Raw genomic sequence first — 23902 nt, 5'->3', positions numbered from 1 at the left:
TTAATTTAAAACATACGATTGTTATTGAGGACTATATATATACTTTTATATCGATTGATAGTGTAGGATTTGAGATGCGAATATTAGGTATCGATGATTACACTCTTCGATATAAAAAACCGGGTCCGCTTATCGTACCCTACCTCAGATCTGCAGCGTCACATCTACGCCCACCGTTGCGTAGTGAATATTTTTTAAATATGCTGAACGAGGACTGATGTTTTATTGGTTGTAAAGTGTCTTAAAACAAAACAAACAAAATCTACGTAGATTTTTATCCGTGTTTCCCAACTTTTCTCTTAAAAATAGAATTAAAAATTATATGTTTGTCCTTACAATAATTATTTAACGTTGATAATTCATGAAGTGTCACTAATGTGGGAGTCAAGTCACCTCTGTGGATGGAAAAACTCCCTAGATGTGAAGTCCATGGAGTTTACAAAACAAAAGTAACCCAAAGTAAAGTAAGTAATGTAGATGCTAAATCTGTTACAAAATATAGAAATATTCCTCTAACTCTGTAGAAAGTATATTCTAATACGACATTGAAAGCACTGGAGACTTGGAAGTTTAAATGAATTTACCTATTCAGCGAAGAACTTAAAAGTATGTCACTACTTTTACAGCAAATTAAGAACTATTCAACAACGGCATTAGGAATGGCGGATACAGAACTAGAGCTTATTTAATTACAGCGAAGAAGCTGTGCTGCTACCTGCTTACAAATAATTAAATAACAAACCTTTCCCTAGGATGTGATAATCAATTCCTTCGGCACTAAACTCTAATAGTTGATTTTCCTACACAAATTTCTAGAGGTTTAAATGAATTTTTAATCTACTAGTGTTCTTTGTTTAAAGTTTGTTATTGACGATGAATGATTTGAAAGAGTAGTTGGATATAGAAACATTTGCTATAGTTATACTCGTATATTACAAAGGGTAAAATGCCAGGTCTCGAGGATTGAAATCTATCATCTTAGTCAGGCGTCAAAAAACTGTAATATACAAAAAACTTCATGATTAGAAAGAATGGACTGCCTCTCAAATGTTTAAAAGGTACCTGACTGGTAAACGAACAGCATGGAGGCCAGACTGGAGAGAATGAGGGTAGGGTACGATAAGCGGACCCGGTTTTTTTTTATATACTGAACAATGTAATCATTGATACCTAATATTTGCATCTCAAATCCTAGACTATCAATCGATATAAAAGTATCTATAGTCCTCCATAACAATCATATGTTTTAAATTAAAATATGGATTTAATATTTACAGTGATGAAACAAATTTATTACAAGCAAAATTAGGAAAACTGAAGACTACCATATTTGCCCCTCTCACAGTTACAGTTGTTTCTTTCCCACAAATTTCACATAATCGATTTTTCGGTACGAGTCCAACATGTTGAAGCCACGTAAAACATGTCTTATCATCTTTCAAAGCAATGTCGTGTAGTAGTCTAAAATTGACTGCCATTTTTAATAATCAAATGTTACTTATATGTAAAAATTGAAATATTACCTTGCGTGTATTATTTGAAAGTGTTTACAGCTGTTGATATATATGATTTAAGTTATTTGTTCAAAATAATTAATCAGTATCGATTGATTATATCGGTGGTTATGATTAAGTAATCATCGTAAGTATCGTTTGCCAATTTCGATATATAAAACCGAGTCCGCTTATTGTACCCTACCCGAGAATTGTACCCAAGCGATGTTACTGCACTGGAGCCAAGAGCACAAACTACACACCACACACTCACTAGCGAAGGTGGGGAACACTGACGAAGAAATCAACGTCGGCATTTTCCTGTGGTGTCGCGGCGCGTCATCTGAAATAAAGAGAACTAGAAGGCGATGGTCGATAATTAATTGGGTCGATACGGGAAGGAGTAAAATGCAGCCGACTACTGTGTTATCTTTTAGTCATAGACTTCAATTTCATGGCGTGTGTGTATGCATCGTATTGGTTTATATTTGTTTGGTTGTTAAAATCTGTTTAGGTATCCTAGTAGTATCCTATTAGTGTTTCTTACTATTTATTTTGTTAGCTACTTAGATTATCTAAACATAGCATTATCTTATGATGAGGAAATATTTGTTACTAAAAAAGCCATAAATGTATCATTGGTATTTTATTTGCTGTAAACAGTACTATATAATTTGTTTAGTAGCAATACAAATTTAATTGTAATTTTTATCTGCAGTCAATTAAGTTGGATTTGTGCGTTAAAGAGTAATTATTATTTTATTGTCAATAAAACACACCAAGTTGGGTTTTCAACATGTTTGAAACGGCTCTGTATATTTTGAGAACAAATCAGATGGGTTTTGGACAACATTTTTGGCAAGAAAATCTTTGGAGCTCACACAGTTCGGCTTTGCCAATGATAGTTTACAGTCTCTGGACGATCTTTAGTTTCTGGACGATCTTCAGTCTTTGGACGATCTTCAGCAACCTTGCCAGCCTTCAGATACTTTTTTAACATGGAACTTCCAGGCTTTTAAGAGCATAAGCCTTCTATGGCATCTTCCTGTGGGAGTTGCAGATTTTATTCAGGGTTCTGGGTTCTCCTGCCATTTGGACGCTTTTAATATGGATAAGCTTGGCTTATTAGAAGTTTCGACCAATTGGGATTCTTTTATTGAGTTATTACAAACGGAGATTTATTTATAAAAAATACAGTACAACAGGTAGGACCATACACTTTTTCAATAAATATTGTATAATATTGATTTTAAAATCAGAATTTCCTTTAAGAAATAATACACGCTAATTTAGTACTTACTAAATTTGGTTTGATTATAATTTACCGGAATTCTGAACAATTTCAAAATGTTATTTTGGACTTCGTGAAGATTTTAAACAATCGGCTGAAACTAGTACGATTAGGGATTTAATCACAGCGGCTTATTAATGATCAGCAAACATGATCGTAATAGTTCATTCAGTATAACATTAATTATTTTAATATACGTATGGATGTAAAGTAATTTATTCATATTTAGATCCAAATGGGAAGCTATCCAGCTCAAAGGATTTAAGATAGTTTCATGGATATAAATAATAGATTATTAGTTATTAAAGTATTCAACATCGTCCTGTAATTTATAAACTTAATGTAACGTGAGGTAATTTGCTCATGAAAATTTCCACATGTTAACACGACAGTAAGTAACATAGTGCGGTGAGTGTTCCATTAAGTTGTCACAATATCGAGGCCGGAGTGTCACTACGTTACGTCACAGCCCACAGTTCCGTGGACCGCTGGTATCCGCAAACACATCATCACGATGACAAAGACTTTGCTTGTGCAGTGCTGGCTGAATATCGGCAAGTCTTTCATCTTGGCTGATACACTATGTTACGTCACAGCCCAGAGTTCCGTGGGCCGCTGGTATCCGCAACACATCATAACGATGACACAGACTTTGCTTGTGTAGTCCTGGCTGAATATCGCCAAGTCGCATCTTGGCTGATACACTATGTTACGTCACAGCCCAGAGTTCCGTGGACCGCTGGTATCCGCAACACATCATAACGATGACACAGACTTTGCTTGTGTAGTCCTGGCTGAATATCGCCAAGTCTCACTTTGGCTGATACAACGTGTTACGTCACAGCCTAGAGTTCCGTGGACCGCTGGTATCCGCAAACAAATCATAACGATGACACAGACTTTGCTTGTGCAGTCCTGGCGGAATATCGCCAAGTCTCCCATCTTGGCAGGTTTTCGTTGAGTATCAGCAAAGCGTATCCTTCAGGGGTCTGGAAAAACTCTTGTTCTGTTTTAGAATAAATTGAGCTAGCGACCTAAAATTTCTATGAAGCTTCATATATAAGGAACATTGAGTTCAGTGATGGTGCATGTTCCTCCATGGTACTTGGCCGAAAGCTAGTAAACCCCAACTGTCCGCAATATACCCTTAAAACTTTACTAGGAGCTGTCAAAACTTATCTTGTGTTCGTCTTCCACAAGGTTGCTTGAGAACGAATTGGGCTATGGATATACAATATGTGTCTAAAACTTAAATTTCTACACAGGTAAGATCGAGATGGTTGAAGATGAGTGTATTCCTAGAACAAATTAACCTGCAGACGGCATGGAAATCATTTCTATACAATATCGGGTTAAGTGATGGTACATATCACTCTTTGGTATATCCCCCACGTAGCTAGGATGCTGTGGTTTGTACAAAATAGGGGGGAGGGATACAGTGAGCATCGTAATGGGCAAAATGTAGTACTTTTTGTGGTAATTATGTGAGAGAAGTTTTCGAAAAATGAGGTGAATCATATCCCACATAGATGCCGTCAATAAAACTTTTTCAAAATGACACATGCTTTGACAAAATAAAAAAAATAAAAAAAAGCTCTAAAGCCTTATGAGAGAATCTAGCCCCGTAATAATCCTCACACACACACTTCAGCCAGTGGCTTAATAGGTAAGTCTTTCAAGAACTTTAATTAGAATCTGGAACTACTGTAATTAAAATCTCTAAGAATGAACCAGACCAAAACCAGAAAGACCAAGAAATCCAGTATCTGGTATTAAAAGTAGGATGGGATCCGAAAAGAGCTTTGCTTATATTTTATACTGCGTTATTGAACGATTCATAAATGTTTTTGATCAGACAGTTTTCAATTATTTATTATTTTGCTTTGTCTGGTGTGGATTGTTTCCCACACATAACGTATGTTGGAAGTGCTGTTCCAAATCAAATACTGAATTTTAGCTCTATTTCGTTGAATACCTCCTAACTTACCGGAAGTTTTATATTTCAAAAACTGGTATGAAACTAAACTTGAATGAATGAAACCTAAAAATGTGATTGTTTTATGTGGCGAGATATTTTAAGAAAGATAAGACTTTAAATTTTGCTTGAAACTTCATTTCTACATAGAGAAGTATGAGTTCTATGACAATATTCATGTCTAAATATGAAAATTTAGAGAGCGTCATTTAAGCCTATCATTTAGTAGGTGACATAATGTCTGTGTGTCTGTTGGTGGGGGGGGGAGGGATGTACAGTTTCTTTTCTATATGATTGTTAGCAAAGCGTCTTATCGTTATAACGAGCGCCTGGTATATCCTTTACGATAAAATCTTTACAACAGTTTTTATCTAAAAATTCCTTTTATGGGTTTCCCATATTATTACCTGAGATAGCCATTTAAGTAAGTAGATACTATCAGATTACCCGCGCGTATCCCATAAATATTACAGTGTATAAAAAGCGTACGTGGTACATGGAGTAAAATGCACCACAGTAGATCATCCCTGACCTCGTGACCTTGAGGCGATCAGGTGATGATGCGCGCGCATATCCAGTGCCTGCAGGATAATGTTATTGATGATGGTACAGCTGGCCGCGGCCACCGCTGACATGATTGTATTATTAATGACCGCACACAACATGATGCCGTGTACAAGGGCGAAGGCCACGATGCCGTGTCGTTGTTTATTAGGAAATAATTACACTGGAAGACGTGCACCCGCCGCAGATGGCTGTGGAATTTTAGTAATTAAATTACCGCTTCGTGGCTGAAGTTAAGACCTGGCGAGTTTCAAGGTCGTTGTAGCGCGTGCTTTAAAAACTGTTTGGGCAGCGAGTGACGAGCTGCTTGTTTTATGTTGGTTCGATTTGAAAATGTAAGCACAACATTGTTTTAGGGACAGCGGGGAAGAAAAACGGCCTTCACCAACTTCAGAAACGTCGGAAAGAGACAGAGTAGATTGAATTTTAAAATATTTGTATTAGATTTACACACTTCTAAAGTATCCTTGTACATACTTTATGCTGGGCCTGTGTCTTGTTGAATAGGATAAAATGAAGTACAAAGGTTATGCAAAAATATGGCATAACATAATTTTTTTATATTAATAATTATTTTAGAAATAAGGTGTGTTACCATGTTGTATAGTGTGATGTGGAATATTGCAGTTCGTTGTGATGGAATATATATTAGAATTTTTCCATACAGGGATGTTGAATATGATAATTTTGCTGGAACTAAAAAATATTCATACCCAATAGTTGTATGGTTTAACAAGAGACTTTTTTTATTCATTCTGAAAAAAAAATTAAAAATAAAATATCAGGCCAAAAAACAAAGTTTTAGTAGTAGTTTTTAAAAAAATCCAAATTTTTTTTTAATATTTTGGAAATTCCCCCCTGTTAAATCTAGAACAAGAACATACTTATTACTATGAAAAAATTTCATTGGCATATCTCTTATGGTTATTGAGATATATGTGTAAAGGTTTTGGCTAATTTAACATTGTTTAGATGGGCCCTACCCTGTCCCTTTTAAAGGGTTTTATGTCAGTATTAAGTTTTTGATAATGAAAACTAGCAAAAACTCCGTAAACCGTCTGAGCTTGTGCTATGAAAAATAGTTGCTATACTGTGAAATTGTCGTCTGGGGTCTTTAAGGTTTAAAATACAATTGATACTTCGCTCAATATTACGTGTTGAAATATCTTGTTAGTTCTGTATTATTGTAAAAACTACGAAACATATTTTCTAGTTTCAACGTGGTGGCAATATTTAAATCTGAATAAAAAATTCCACTAAATAAAACATAATTTCAGAACAAACAGAATAAATTGTTTAGGTGTAATTACGAATAAAAATATAAATAGAAAAAACTAACAAGGAACGAAAACATACGGAGTAGCACAATCAGGAATTTATGTTCGGTGCAATATCCACTTTGCAACAAATTAAAGCACCATCGCGCTGAAAATCTTGTAGCCAATGTCACCTGAGTTTTCAAGTAAACTGTTTCTGTATTTATGTCACAAAAACAATTATGCTATACTGTTTATATTTCTGTGAAGACTGCAATGAGTTTATTATTGAGCTATTAAAGATTAGTAATATACTATTTTGTAATAAAGAAAGACAGCTGTATGATTTTCAAAAATACTATTTTCAAAATCTTTGTTCAAGATGTATTATTGATAATGGATGATGTGAAAGGATAACAGGATATCGGAATTCACCATTGTTATATTTTATGCAAATAGAATACCACGTTTCGAGAGTCGGAATCTATTACCTTCTTCAAGTGTCAAGTTGAGCGTGTATAAAATGACACATAATAAATATATGGTGATGAACTCGTCAAAGTCAACTTGGCTACGGAACAAGTTTTACATCTTCGACAAACAAGCATGTATTAATAATCTATTGGCTGCTTTGAACGGACTATATAGGTATCGGAGGTTCTCTAAGTGTTGGTGTTACAAAATGTTTGAGGTTGCAAAAGACGCTTTTAAATATTTAAGTGAACATTTTGGGTACGTATACTACTGTACGAACAATGGTGGAGTAGTAACATTAAACAAAGCATTATGAACTATGAAAATCTTTCCATTTTAGTAAAAAAATCTTTCAAAAAGCTAATAATTTTACTGCAAGGCGAAATACCCAATTGCTTTGAAATCTTCTGACGAAGGCGAAAAGATCAAATATGCTAACAATTGTGCATTCTGAATTCAAACATAGTATGTAACCTCGGCTCGAGTTTGAGGTTGCCGTGGAACACGCGCCGCCGGTGGGAGGAAGCAGCGGCCATGACGTTGTAAAAGTGTGGCTAAAATCAACAGTTTAGTTGCATAAAAAACACAAGTATGTGGTAATTCAAGATCCTTTTAAATGCCTTTGGCCACAAGATGACAAAAAAATGTAAGGCTAAATGGTCTATCATTACAATTACATGTTCCTCCCAATTGCAAGTCTGGATCTTCCTGGGAAATTTCCAGGAATTTATCAATCTGTTTTGGAAGATTTGTATTCATTATGGAAACATCGTACATCTGACGCTGTAGAGGTAGGAGCATTCCAACGCCTATGCAGCGCTGGATTGTTGTGAAAACAGAATCCAAATAAAAGCATTCAAATTAGATAATGAAATACTCGTAACAATTTATTAGCATTAATGGAAAGGAATTATTTGGCCAGTGATAAAATAATTGATTTAGCAAAACTTGAGAAGGTCAGAGGCACATGGATGTCCTGTAAATGAATCTTGCTAATACTATAGTCAAAACCATGTCGGACAACGTTGTGGGAATTAATAAACCGATACAACAGTGTCTCAAAGAACCCGACAGAATTTAACAGTCTTGCCAACCAATTCAATAATGTAACCTAATCACAAATGTCTGTTGCATACAATTATATGATAAATGTCATATAATTGTACTCGGATTGTTATTAAATTTGTTTATCCGTGATTTTCGTGATGCTACCACGGCTAGCATGAAAAATGAACAATTGTTTTACCTTTAATTTCGATCTTTTTGACCTAAAAATCAATAGAGTTTTTCCTTGAACTATTAGAGACCTATGTACCAAGTTTCAATACTATCAGATGTTTCTATCAAGAGTTATCATCACACATACAGACTGACAGACGTACGGTCAACAGCACGATGTTGTGTAGAACCTGTCGTGTCCTTAGTAAATAATAAACACATACAAGATCATAGAATATGTTGATCCAAGAAGCCGACTGCAGTAGTAAAGTGACCAAAGGGATACCCAATAAGGACAATGTTGAACCTTAAATGATTTTACACTCTTTATTTTAGTAAGACGGCCTTGGGTTTACAACATTGTATTGATGTTGAAACTTGTTAGACACGTTTATTCCTTTATTTTTTGTCGTATAACTACGGGGATGCCTCATTTTAAATACGTAATTATTATGCATCATCCAAACGCTTAAGTTTTTTGTCTTGCAAATTGTATACTTTTTTGAATATGTAACTGATGAGTTGAGAAAGGTTCAGATTGGTCGGAATAACAAAGCAATATCAATGTAGAAAAAAGTAAAGACTGTTTGAGTCATATTAACTACATCTCTAAATTGAGATACCATTACTATGCAGCAAGAAAAAAAAATTATGGTGGGTGAGGTTTAACATTGTTATTTTCTGGTTAAAATCAAGACGGTAGTCAGAATAATAGGTTTTTGGTAAATATTAAATAGTACAGCTCGTAGAAGTGAACGCAGATAAACACAGCTTCTTTCATTCTAAACAAATGTTCATCTCCCTCGAATAAACCGTTATACAATGAAAAAATCACACGAAATTGGATATGATCTTAAAAATGTCTCATGATAATAAGACATTACAAGCTTGAACATATTGAGGCGTTTAGGACGTAAACGTCGTGGTACTCCCGGATGGATGGTTAGTCCAATGGAACGACGGATGAGTTCGTCCCTAACTTACCAAGGGGAGAGCCCTAGAGGAGACGAGGTGTCTTGGTTTAGAAGGATTGTAACATTTGAGGAAGTGCACTGCACAGTCTAACGTATGACTTAGCTTTTTCTCGTAGCATGAAGACCAATGTGATGTCAAGGAGAAACAGTCAGAGCTTGTTCTAGTGTTGTAGTTTGTTAATGGAATCCGGTTTCTTGTTGTTAAAATAATAGCCTCGTTGACGTAGAGACCGAATACTGTGAGGATCTTCAAGCTGTAAGTATATCCGGGCTATGAGGATATCCAGGCTATGAGGATATCGAGGCTGGAGAATATCTGGGCTATTAGGATATCCAGGCTGAGGAATATCCGTGCTATAAGGATATCCAGGCTGGAGAATATCTGGGCTATTAGGATATCCAGGCTGGGGGATATCCGAACTATGAGGATGTCCAGGCTGGAGAATTTCCGGGCTATAAGGATATTCAGACTAGAGGATATCTTGGCTATGAGAATATCCAGATTGGAGGATGTCCAGGTTGGAGGATATCCGAGCTATGAGTATATCCAGGTTGGTGAATATTCAGGCTGTGAGGATTGCGAGAGCTGTCATCTCTAATTGCTTTCTTTCGTTAATTTATTTTCTCAATTATTGGGATAACTTGTTATGATCCGTATTTTAAACCGATTTGGTAGGTTTAATATGTAGCATCAAGATAAATTATTATTTTACTGGCAGAGGACATTTTGCTATTTGTCTCTGGACAGTTTCTCAGTGGTTGGTCGTTCAGTGTCGACCTATTGTGGCCTGCATTCTTTAGTTCAGTTTTAATAATTAGGGTTTTGTTTTTATTAAATTTCTTATTCTAGACATAGTGTGCTATGAGTTTGACACACAACATGGTTGTTATTGTTCCTGCCTGACAAATGCATGCCACAACACTCTGGAATGGTTTGTTGATTTTAACCAAGATTGTAGTTATGTTTTTAGGTTAGTTATCAACTTAGGGAAGAGCTCTAACTGCAAATCTCTAAACGTAGTGATACTTTTTTCTCTCGTATCACTGAACGATGGCAAATATCCGGAACAATCCTGTTTCCTTCACATGTAGCCTACACTATTTAAATGGCCGTGGCTATTATTTAGGTGTTGCACATAGTCTTTTTCTTGCTATTGTAACCATCCCATAATGATATTTAAATTGCATCTCGCATGATATATGCTCACATTTAAGACGCTTCCTCAACTCTTCATGGACATCCACAAGGAGGTGGAGAATCACTGATGGGTTTAAAAGTGTTTAGGTAAAGTGTATTGCGATGAATCTTAGTTCCAAGATTCGCATCACTAAATAGTTAAATCGGTTCTATAACTTAGGAATTCTATATTGGGAGTTCAAATTTGACGTCTGGGAATATAAGGACAGCAATATAATATTTTCCATCCGTCGTGGATATTTCAAGGAGTTACAGTCCTCCAAGGTTGTGGGAAAGTTGGAATTCCCCCCTCGTTATTTGATCTGTATTCTATAAAAACATAACGGTAGGTATTTTCATAGGCTAAGTAGGAACGTTCTTAACCTCACCCAGGAACTGCTTCTGCTGACTGCTCCGTCTTAGAGGTGCACAAATTTAAACTAAGGTGGCTCGAGGTACACTGCAGAGGAATTTGAAAAAAAATCTGCATGTTCTATTTGCACCTAAAATGTTCCCTTTAAAGCCCAACAAATCCTCAAAGAAACTTCATAAAACCTTCAATAAACGTAATTTATTTAATGAAAAATTGGATCTCTCGGATCAAAAATTCTCCGAACTACAAATTTTGTGACCATAATTGCATTTTTGTTGGTGTAGGAACATAGGAACACAAACAATGTTTTTGCCCAACTTTTGTAGGCTCGCAGCTCCAAGATTATTTATGTCTCTAGAATATGTTATGGAGTTTCCCTACGTCAATTTTGGAATTCCCTATACTTGTCGTATAGAAACATAGGACAGAATAGGGCCTCTAAATGTGTTGGACCGTCAGCCACGCAATGCCGCACTATCCACACGGTGCCGTGACTAACGCGGGTCGAATGTTCACAGTCAGCCCAAGGTCGTCCCAAGGCCTCTCTCCGGCAAATCGCAGAATTACGTGATCCAAGGACCGGGGATTTATTATCAGCTGTGATATCGTCTTAGTCAGCACCTGCTGAGCTCACTGCACGCCTCAGCACTGTACTGTACTCAGCGCTAGAGCACCCACTGCACACGCCTCATTAGGTACCGCTTGAAGGTCCTACTCGTTATATAGGGAGCCCGGTACTTAGTCCGTCATTCATTAACGTACACTCATTCACTGAGCCCATCACACTACTGAAGATGGCCGACTATTTTCTGTACAGAGTCAAACTTCCCGAGTTTACTCATTCGTAACGTTATGAAAACCGTGCGGTTGATTTTCGACCCATCGCCACCAGAAGAAGAATCCTACGTCTCCGGCTGAGTTAATCTTCGTATTTTGGATGGAGGCCTTCTTCTACACTACGAGAGGTGAACTGGATCTTCAACTAAGGGTGGACTTCTCAGAACGACCCCTCTATCGACAGCTCGATCTCACCCCCTGTCTTCTCCACGATCTCATCTTCATTACTTCACAACGTTGGCTGAATGATCAGGTAATTCTATTAGTCATATTGTGTAGCTTTCAGGCGTTATTGAAAAAATCATATCTATTCATTAAATTGGTGTAATAAGTTTTAGGGTTTGGATAATGATTTTTAATTTTTAAATTAAAGTCCTTTATGATAACTTCCTTAAAGAAAAATTTGAATAAAATGTATTTGATCTATACAGTCAAATTATAGGCACTCAAAGCACTTTTTAAACAATTTTAAATATTATAAATTGAGTAGGCTTGCCCATATATATCAAAAGGTGAAAAATAAAAATATGAAATGCTCTCAGTGTACAAATGAGTAATAACTTCAGTGACTGACATATTTTTTAATGATTTTTTTAGTGAAAGTAATTACGTATCACTTAAGAAATTTACACTTAAAAATATATACTAATTAAAGAAATTATTTTTTAATAAGTAAAAACATATTGATCACTTTAGTTATATATCATTACACTGTAAACGATTCATGTCAATATCTTTAAAATATCTTTTAATCCTGATTGTAAGATTCCTCGAAATAATTACTCTTTAAAAACCTATCAATTCTCAACGGAATGATGAAAAATGTTTATATTTTTTAAATATTTTTTTATATTTTCAAAGGAGGTATCTAAAAAGACTAAAACATTTTTATTAAAAACTTTAACAACAATACAAACATCTTAACAACTCTTGGTTGTTTAGAAAAATTATTCAAAGTGACTGTTGATTCAAAATCACTGATAAACCTTCTTATTTTGATCAATAAAAATGGAGAAGAGATTCCTTACAGTTATCAAAAATATTTTGTTGAGTAAAAAATTTTATATAACGAGATTACGAATTAAAATTTTAAATAATGGGTTACTTTATGAAAGCAGTGCAAAGAACTAGAACAAATAATTTAATAATTGTAATTTTTATCCGTGATATACAGAGATAATTCGAAAGATCTTTATTATTGTAATTTGTTTTAGAATAAAGCTAACACGAACCTTTAACAGTAATAAAACTTAGAGAGTATGTACTGTAAATGTAGTAACAACACAAAAAGTAGGTTAAAAACAACACTTTAATTAATTTGTGTATATTTAAGAAAACATAGATTTAATTATATTTCTTGAAATTAAAACATACCCAATTTGTCATTTTTAATATGGGTAACTTTGATATTTCATTGTTTTGCCTCATGAGTGGTAGGGGTGATTTAACGAAAGGGTATTACGCACTGAAAAATGCTGTTTGTACAGTACACAATACTCGTTCTTTCATTTGTTTATAGCAGAGTAGTTCTCTGTTCCGCAATAATCCTATACAAGTTGGTTGCTGGCCGGTAAATCTTAGATATTAATGCGTGACAAAATCTGTATTTGAAACATCAAAGACATCTGAGTGCAACCAGATAACACAGTAACTGTAGAACAATAACATTAGGCATCCCACAATTCGTAGAATTCAATCACTACGTTACAATTAAAAGAACCAATATTTATAACTTTTTATTTTTTTTAGATGTGTCTGAAGGAGGTAACCTTGCTATCGAAGACCTCAAAAAATAAAAAGTTATAAAATATCGGTTCTTGTAATTTAAATACATTGATTAGAGTAGGTATAAGCTCCATCTTCAAGTTTTTTTATAATTTGTTTTATTTGTTCCGAAAATGTATTGGTTTTCTAGGCGGCCATTCTCTGATATATCGCCGAGTCGGATGTGTCGCACATGCGTGAGATCGGTAATGTGCATTGTGATAAAAAAAGTTCTCGCGTCTTATTCAACTTTTTTGTCTGGCAGAACGTTAACGAAGCCTTTTTGCCTTTTTAACTAAAGCGTCACATTTTCTCACTGTAAAAAAAAAGTAATTTGGCTGAGCGTTGGCGAAGCCTATCACTTGTGGAGTCTAGTAAAATTTCATTTATGTCTGACTGTCCATCTGTCTGTCTGAACGATATCTCGAAAATGAAACGATCTATAAATTTGAAATGTTGTATTGAGCTAAATTCTTATATGGGTAACACTGAGTGCGATTATGGCGCATGTCACTCCATGGGATCTGAGTGAGCTGTAGCTAATATTTTGATATTGGTATTGTAAATAACAATGATATTGGCAATGGGAGAACAGAAGAATACAACATTTGTAAACAAACTGATTAAAGCCATATGACATTTTAAAATATTATGACATAATCTATATATATAAAAATGAATGTTTGTATGTTTGTCCTTTATGGAATCGTGAACTATTGGACCGATCATGATGAAAATTTGTACGTATATGTATTTTTCCACGGAGAAGGTTTATAAGCTATGCCATCCCTTTCCCGATTCAGGATTCCGCCCCACTGGTTACAGAAATACCCATAAGAAATGCATTGCAGCAAACATATGTTAACGTCTTTTCAAATTTTTAATCAGCTGTTCTTTGTAAACATATATTACACTTATAGTTTTAAAGCATAGAGTAAGCTTAAGAGAAACGACAAATTTTGTTTTTAAACTGTTTTTGCAATCACTGTTAAACATAGACTTTACTATCCAGATAATACAATTTCAAATTTGACGTAAAAATTCACCTTTAACTGCAATATTTATTTAATATAAACCATGCTCATGCTTGATCAGAAGAGTAATGCAGATATCATAATTACTATCTTACGTTGGCTACAAATATAAAGAATGTTATAAAATCAACCTTAGTTGTTTTTTTTGACAGAAGTATGGTTCTCAAAACTCCGTGTGTACATATTCTCTCGATCGAGACAACAAAGCAAGCTCAATCGTGGCATCGGAGATATAACTAATTTAATCTAAAATTTATTATAGTAAAAAAAAATTTACTAAGTAATATAAGGACTTCGGTTCTTAAGATTTGCGTGCGAAGCCGTGGGTAACAGCTAGATAGAGGCATTTAAAGAATATGGTACATACCTTCATAATACGCCCAAGAGGCTCACGATGGAACGACTATCAATTATCTCAGCAATGTTTTAGAATGTGATAGAAAAAGAAATAAGTGAATATAGTGTACTGTTTTCAACGGGAAATTGCGTGCGAAGCCGCGGGCAACTTTTGCAAAAAATTATTGAAATGCGCAGCAAAGCGCGCGGCCCGCTAGTAACAAATATATAAATGAATGTTTGTGTGTTTGTCCTTTATAGACTCAGAAACTATTTGACCGATCATTATTTATTTATTTTTTTATCATTATTATGTGTGTATATTTATTTTTCCACTTAGAAGGTTTATATGCTATGTCCATAGATGTAACTCATCACCAGGCGGCGCTACAAAATATAAAAGTTATCAAAGCGCCTGCACGTATAAACTGCAATTACGAGACAGTTACGTATATTAAATAGCCAAACACTATTTGAAGGTACTAGGTTTTAATGTATATTTGTCTTTAAAGTAAGTCTCTGGTGGAACTTAAAAGCTAGAGTGTTATACCACTTTATAATAAAGTACAAGTACGTGTACAACGGCTATAAACATAAATTTTTGGCAAATTTTTCTTGATCGTGGCAACAGATACACTCTACATCGGCGTTGGAAATATAATTCACTTGAACCAGAAGTGCTTACCCACGGGCAAAAGCTTACGAAAAGCGCGTGAAACCGCGGGGAAACAGCTAGTACTCTATATTTTACATGCAACCTCAGCATGACGTGTTGTACTCCTACTTTGTTTTAAAAGATTGTGGCCTTTTTGCTCTCATTTTCTTGCCAGATTATTGCCCGTTAATGGTTAAACTACATCTGGGTACAGGCGTTTATCTAAATAAGTGTATCGCTATTTCTTTAATCATGAAATTGAAATAATGGAAACCTAAACGATATCTCAACCTCACTTTTGATAGGTAAAGTCATTTCTACAAACCTTCCGAAATGAGATGCACTAACAGTTAGAACAGTGAGTGAATTCTGTAACAATGAGACACCGCCGGAAAAGACGGTGACCTCGTTGATGTATAAAAACATGATACATACCTATACATCAGTGTTGACCGAAAGGTCTAAGCTTAGCATTTCGAGAAAGGCCCCAAGCGCGTCGCGACTCTCCACTCAACTGAGATTATTACTACCTACACGCCGCGTACCATACAGCCAGACAAGGTGTCCTAGACGTGTATTACGCGGGCGGCCAGAGAAACAAAACGAACCGCCTCCCCCAAATACTATACAGGGAATCTATTTCAAATAAATTTATTATCCAATTTATGGAACAACATGTGCCAAAACGAAAAACTTTCGAGTTTGAATCTCAAAATGTTCTAATGTAAAACTGTAACTTGTGGGACATTGTTTAAGGGTCTAGTCGATAGAAACATGTTGGTGGAGTTTCCTTTAAAAGAAGGTTTGACCGTTTCAAAATTCATAGTGGACAAAATCATAAACAATGGGGGGTTTTTACGTAAAAATCCGTTGTTTTCTACTTATTAAAAAATAAATATTCAAAACAGCAAAATTATAATATGAAATAAATACATTCATTATTTACTAAAATTTGCCCATTCCCCAGAAACTAAAAATTTTCAAATAGCTAAAAATGGACAATCACAAATGTTTAATTAAACGTTGCATCATGATGTTTTTAATTTTAAACATCTTTGAAAAAAAATGTATTTTACATTCAAACCATGTGTGCGTCTCAGTTTTTGAATTAGAACTAAAACAACTAATTTTTAACATTAAAAATTAAAACGTGTTCTGTAGTATCGCTGTTGATTATAATAAATTATTAAATTTCTCTAAGCGTAAGTCTATGCCACGTGGTACGTGATCGTAATAATCTTACAAAAGAAAATGTTTTGCTGCAATATTTTTTCAGTCAGTATTTAAAACATTTCAAAACGGAAGTCTGAAACACAAAAATAATGTTTCAGGATCTTTCTCTGTATCTCATTAAAATTTTTTACTTTTCATGCATATAAAGGTGCCTCAATTACTATTATATATATTATATATATATACGAGTAGCATGTGAAATTTTGTAATTATGTTGTGATTCGCAGGACACATCGGCCTACAAATAATTAAATCTGCTATAATTCAATTTATAAATATGAGCAGTAATGATCATCATTAAGTAATTTTTCATAATTTATTAGATGTTACTTGAATTATTGTAAGTTTGTACAATTTGCTTGATTTTTTGTCATACCTTACATATTATAACTGTTGCAATGGATGATATTTTTTTACAATAATACTCAAAACTTTATCTACAATCCTAATCCTAATAAATGCGAAAGTGCTGCCAGAAAAAGAAATTTTAGCAGCAAAAATGTGGGCATCCACAAATTGAATCTCAAGATACAACAGTTGTTTCCTGGGGAGTTGGTGACACACAAATCGATTGATACAGTTTGTGATGACACTGCCACGGATCACTGTTATACCCACAGATGTGTCAATTCAATTTAAACGTTTTAAATTTCCAATTAGATTGGCATTTGCAATGACTATTAACAAATCTCAAGGCCAAACGTTGTCTGTTTGTGTTTTAGATTTGAGCACACCATGCTTTTCAGACTGGAAATTATACGTGGCATGCTCTCGAGTTGGGTATGCCATCCAGTTTGTTTGTGTTAGCTAAAGATGGGCTAACAAAATATATTGTACACTCAATTGCATTAAGGGATTGATGTTGTAATTAATAAAATTATCATGTGTCATATATTAATATAATTATCTGTACAAAATAGATTTTAATGGATGAGAAAATATGAATGTTTAGTGTTTTGTTAATTTATATTATTTTCGTCATCGTTTACAGCGGTCCATGCTTTTTCCATTCATACACCACATACTCATATAATTACAGTAATTTATTTATTTAGTTCTAATACAATAATCTATCAAAAAAATTTATAGTACGGCAAAACAATGTTTTCTCCTTTTTATTCTTGATGGAAGAGAGTAGGTTTTAATACAAAAGACATTTTTTATTCTTCCACATTTAATTTATTTCCTAAAGCGCTTTCGCCTGTTAAGGCATCATCAGTTAGATATTGTTTACAGAAAAAACATATGTATAAAATATTAAAAAAAACATATGATAAAATAGAATAGAATTTAAAACTAATTGTAAAGACCAAAAACTAATTAATTATAAAAAAATTATGTAGAAAAATATGGTTTGCAATTCATAATTTTGGAATGGATTTCTTCTTTTACTAATGGTAGAAAAATGTCACTGAAATTTATGGAAGGTTGGAAAATACAATTGTCTTTTAAAACCGTCATACATGCACTTTCAATTTTATTTCTTTTTGTCCAGGAACAGCCTTTAAGAAATACGCTTGATGATTCAAAATTTATATGATAATTTTCTTTTATAGCATGTTCAACTAATTTAGATTATTCAATGTTTTCTTTTTTTATAATTGTAAATATGTTCTTTTAGCCTTGTTTCCACAGGTCTTGATGTTTGGCTGATATACGTCTTTTTGCATCCACAGTCAATTTTATATATTACATTCTTGGTTTCCTGTTGTTTGTATTTTGCTTTTGAAAATAAATTAAATGTAGAATAATAAAAAATATCTTTTGTATTAAAACAATGTTTGCCGGGTCAGCTAGTAATAATATATATATATATATATATATATATATATATATATATATATATATATATATATATATATATTAGTGTCGTACAGCAATCTAATAAATTATAACAAGTGTCAGGATAAAATATACGGATATTAAATTATTATATACAACACATATGATGAATCATGAGTGAATCACGTTAGTGAATCTTCTTATAAAATTCTATAAACTAATAATCCAAAAGTCGAGAATTTTTATTGTGTAAAGACACAGCCTGATTTTTTTAATCGTTAGATGATACTGTAATTGTAGATAATAACGATAATGATTTTATTCCTCCATTTTTTTACAATTTCACGCGTTAAGGATTATTTAGCACTAAACTAACCACATTGCCAGTGGTTAGTTTAGCTTATGTATTATACAGGGTGTCCCGTAACTCTCTGAACAAAGGTATACAGCGTTATTGCTCAGGTCAAGACAAACATATTTCACTATATGAACATGGGTTTTCGATGCTTAGTTTCCCATCTGTCTGTCGTAAGTGTTTTTATAAAAAATATTTATATTTAAAACTAATACATTAAATTGAAGCAAATTTAACAGAAATGTTTATAAAATAAGGCCAGTTGCTGAAACAATATTATAGCTAGTTGAAACGGTTCAACTTTGAATATCTTAAAACCCAACTTTTTTAAAGAATTACAAGCATGTAATCATACGAAGTTTCTTTTTGTGTTTTATGATGCAGAAGAGCAAATTATTCTGAAGGTGCCATTTATTCAGTTTTTGAATTGTTGGCTATTAATCCCTTGAGAACCTCAATGTGAACCATGTCCTGTCACAGTAAATCTGTTCTAAATTAATTGTTTGTCATTTGATCTAAATAAGTTATTAGATTCGTGATGAAATAATATAATATATATTTTTCTAATTCTTGAGAACAATTGGTGGTTTTAAAGATATTCGAAATTAAAATGTTTTAATGGCTGCTGCTTTGAAAATATCAGTACTTACAATAAAAAATATAAAAAGTATACAATTTCAGTAACTGGCCTTGTTATTATAAAAATTTGAGCCTAATTCGGCATAATATCATTTATTAGTTTTTAAGATATAAAATAAAATAAAAAAGCATACAGACATACACGAAACTAAGCATTGGAGTATATTCATATGGTGAAATACGCTTGTCTTGACCTGAGCAATAACGTGGTATACCTTTATCCAGATAGTTACGGGACACTCTTTATATTAAAATTAATAAAAGACCGGCGCTAGTTACGGCGGAGGTCGTAATGGAGGGAATCGAAAGGGTGAACGTCACATACCTTTAAAGTGACGTCTGTCAATCTCTTTGCTTAGTTTTCTGACGACATAACTATTATTTATGTGACTGTTGATTTTAAGTGTATCGAGATGGGAAATATATGATTACAGTTTCATATTTTTAACACATTTAATAACCCTTATTTCGAGCTCCACCAAAATTAACGTGGCTGACGACCAATTTCTTTCTTAGGGTAATATTCCTTTGTAGTTTTTAATAACAATCAGGTTGTGTACTTATACAGGGTAAATTGGCTCTCGGCTCCCAAGCTCAGGGGAGGAACTAGGGGGGGGGGGGTTATAAATCTCCCTCAAATGGCCTACAAATTGAAAAATACGTAAAAAAGTAATTCGACTGGTTTGAAACATTCTGATAATCTATAGATATTTATTTGATATAGATAATGTGCATTCTTATGATCAAGATGTTAGCCATATACTTGATATTTTGAGCGTTACAGTTTCCACACCTTGCAGTACATTTTAACACTAAAGCTTATATTGTCAATAGTATAATATTTAATTTTTAAAACAAATTAAGGCACCATGTAGGCATATGCGGGTATCATTCAAACAAGAATTAATAAAGAGATCGTATCAAAGTTTTGATTGTACGTTTGGCACAACGTAATATAATACAAAATGTAGGCTAAATTGAATAATGAATTTATCATATCATAATCAAAATCATAAAAAAATTAGGTTCTAATATGTCGTGACATTCAGATAAAAAGATATTATCTTATATTAATAGATAAGGCAATACGTATTATATTTTTATCTGCGTTATAAAAGTATAATTAATATACACGAGGGTAACTAGTTTTTATTTTTATCTGTATTTGTAAATAGTAGAACAACAGCAAAAATATGAAGGTTGTTTTATTAAAATATTAATAGCATTCTAGAGCTACGAAATTATTTTTAACACCTACAATAAAAAGAATGCAATAACTGTGAGAATCAAAGTAAACATTGCCGCCAAATATTTGCAGGCGCTCACAGTTATAACAGAAACAATGTATTGGTAACACCAACGTGTTTTAATTAATTGACAGGTATAATGTAAGGATTTTGTTGAGTTGGCTGAATATAAAGTTTATTCCTGCTTTACAATTTGAACTGTTGATTTTAATTTTTAATTTCAAACCATTTTACATGCGACTTCAAAGGTCAAAAGTTATGTTTTTAACACTCTCATTATGTCCATTGAATTCGTACGTTATAATTTTGCCTTCCACTTAAATTTCCTTATGTAACATTTTATTTTGAGAGGTAATAAAGAAAATATTTAACTATCGTCAATTTAATCTAAGGATTTGAAATAATTACCTTAGTTGGTATCCCTGTGAAAATACAACAATATGTACCAACAAACATAAGTTACTTATTTCATTATTCTTTCAAAAGTCATTATTGTTGATTGCCTTTTATTCTATCGAAAAGTTTACAGAGCACCAAAGATAGCATAAACCCTAAACATCAGCACTGTTACGGGTTTGATAGGCCTACTTGATAAGCGTGACTGTGAATACTATATAACAAAATACCGACTCAATATAATAAAAGTCGTTAAATGTGTAGCTGCTGATAAATAATAAGATGTATTTTAATGAGAAGTGTGGCTTGACTTACCATCCAACTATTCTTAAAATTGGCAAACAGCATTAAACACTGTTTAGTACAGAAATATGGAATCATATCATATATTTATTAATCTTGGTACAAAGTTTAGGTTTGAGTGAGGTAGTTATTGAGAAGAAAGTAGTAGACCTTCAAGGTATTCGTTTAAAAACAATTTTGGAAAGTAGTGCCCATATTGGAACTGCGTGTAAAAGAATATAAAAAGAAATGTTAGTAATCCATTGTATTCTGGAAACTGGAATGAGTGTCTAAGTAAAAACTGATATATACACTTATCGCCAGATCTCTCCCCCCCCCATAATACCTCTCTCTCAAATTTAGTCGCGTAACTAGAACGTTTTTTGGAAGGAGGGATGAATATGATTGAAAAGCACACTGTGAGGAGGGGGTATAGAACAAAAAAATTGAAATAAAGCAGATAGGCCTAATAAAAGTAAAACGTTTAACTGCTGTATATAAAACAAGTAGATTCCTGTTACATGTTTATTTTTTAACTTTAATGGGTTTTCGTGAGGGTTCTATTTTCTTAATCCCCCCTTCCTAGTTACGGCACTGCAAACTAAACAGTGCTTTAGGGAATGATAGTCGTCCTTGAAAATTACTACAACAAGGTTATTAATTTTTACCGGAAAATCGGATCAGAGACTGTGTCACTCAAGTTGTTAGATGTTAGATTTACTCGTAAAATATTCATCATTTGCAAATTATATTATCTTGAGGGCCATTAAAATACTTTACGGTTCACTTAACTTTCAAATTAGTAAAAATATAAATTAGGATTCCGGTTATGTTAATAACCTAAGTAGCCACATAATTTCTTGTAAGGTCGAACCGCGGGATTCTGTCCTTGACTACCACAAGGTTCCTACCTAACTCTGTCATAGACTTCCAGACGCTGCACTGAGAGGAAGATGAACTGGAGCTAACCTCAACATTAACACTGAATCAACCCTTCCCACCATAGCTACGTTATGTGTCGCTCGGTTGCTCCACCGTGCTAAGAGATCGCCTCAGAAACATTGTAGAGCACTCAATTGTGCACCTGATGAGACAATGAGATTACCTCTTCACCTAGATATCACTATATGCTGTAGTCTAGGCATCACTTATATCGAAACGATGTATATAGTTCATTTTGAGCTTCTTCGGCGCCAACCCTTTGTGGATTTCTTTAGGTGAATTGGAGCTAATCTCAACATTAACACTGAATCAACCCTTCCCACTATAGCTACGTTATGTGTCGCTCGGTTGCTCCACCGTGCTTAGAGATCGCCTCAGAAACATTATAGTGCACTCAATTGTGCACCTGATGAGACAATGAGAATACCTCTTCACCTAGATATCACTATATGCTGTAGTCTCGGCATCACTTATATCGAAACGATGTATATAGTTCATTTTGAGCTTCTTCGGCGCCAACCCTTTGTGGATTTCTTTAGGTGAATTGGAGCTAATCTCAACATTAACACTGAATCAACCCTTCCCACTATAGCTACGTTATGTGTCGCTCGGTTGCTCCACCGTGCTTATAGATCGCCTCAGAAACATTATAGTGCACTCAATTGTGCACCTGATGAGACAATGAGAATACCTCTTCACCTAGATAGCACTATACTCGTATGCTGTAGTCTCGGCGTCACTTATATTACTAATTGTTCTAATTACTAATAAAACCATGAATAAAGAATAAGAAGATTACAAATCCTTAAAAATATACACACATTTAATGTATAGCATTTTCTGATCATGGGTTCAAAAATTTATCGTGTACATAGCAATTGTAAAACACTTTTAAAATTGTTATCATGACATATAAAATACAATATACTTGTACATGTAAGGCCCACTGACTTGTGCATTTGAACATCCTGACTGACATTGTTATAGTAAATTAAATTAAATTCTTTTAGCTTTGGAAATGTTTTTACTTGTATTTGTTTTCAGGTTTAAGCTGCTTGTGCATCAAACTCCAAACAGAGATCAGAGTTCCTTCAATGAGTAGCAATCAAACTAGTTGGGGTTTGTGTATGCATCAATGTAAAAAATCAAATGTTATATTAAATTTTGTTATTTTTAGATGAAACATGTGTTTTATTACTTTAAAAAAATACTAGCTGTTACCCCCAACTAAGCTCGAATTTTCCTTCAGTGTAAAATAATGAGTGCTCTGATTGATTAGGCACTAGTTATTGGTTAATCTCCTACTCATGGCATTCCAAAAAGGGCATCATCGAAGTATCTTAGCTAGCGTAAATAAACTAACTAACGCACTGCCATTATAATTGGACGTCTGCTTGATGTATGTAAAAGTCTGGGCTTTGTTATCAGAGAACTCCCGGTTTTTGGGATCTCTTGCATGTAGAATATCTAAACCTCTCTCTGATTTTGAGAGATCCAGGGTTCTGAGAAATATCAAAAATATCAGTGGTCCTGGCTTTGTTTGGACGTGCTTAGCCTCTAGAAACTCTAATCTTCTGTTAAGAGGTCCAGGATTCTGAGATATAT

The 23902-nt window shown here is 33.8% G+C and overlaps 1 long non-coding RNA gene across 2 annotated transcripts in view; it reads left to right on the top strand.

Annotated features, from left to right (window-relative positions):
- LOC124367096 overlaps positions 1 to 23480 on the top strand; it is a 53739-nt gene extending 30259 nt beyond the window's left edge. Inside the window, exons 1-2 of one of the 2 annotated variants that reach the window (XR_006922861.1) lie at positions 11393 to 11885; positions 23342 to 23480. This is a non-coding gene — a long non-coding RNA (uncharacterized LOC124367096). Of the gene's footprint in view, positions 1 to 11392; positions 11886 to 23341 lie in introns of those variants that run through there. The other variant, XR_006922860.1, reaches the window with a different exon arrangement.
- The last annotated feature ends 422 nt before the right edge of the window (positions 23481 to 23902 follow it).

Source organism: Homalodisca vitripennis, chromosome 8 (assembly GCF_021130785.1).
Source record: "Homalodisca vitripennis isolate AUS2020 chromosome 8, UT_GWSS_2.1, whole genome shotgun sequence".
NCBI lineage: Eukaryota > Metazoa > Arthropoda > Insecta > Hemiptera > Cicadellidae > Homalodisca > Homalodisca vitripennis.
The sequence above is the reverse complement of the archived record's forward strand: the minus strand, read 5'-3'. Positions and strand labels throughout refer to the sequence as shown.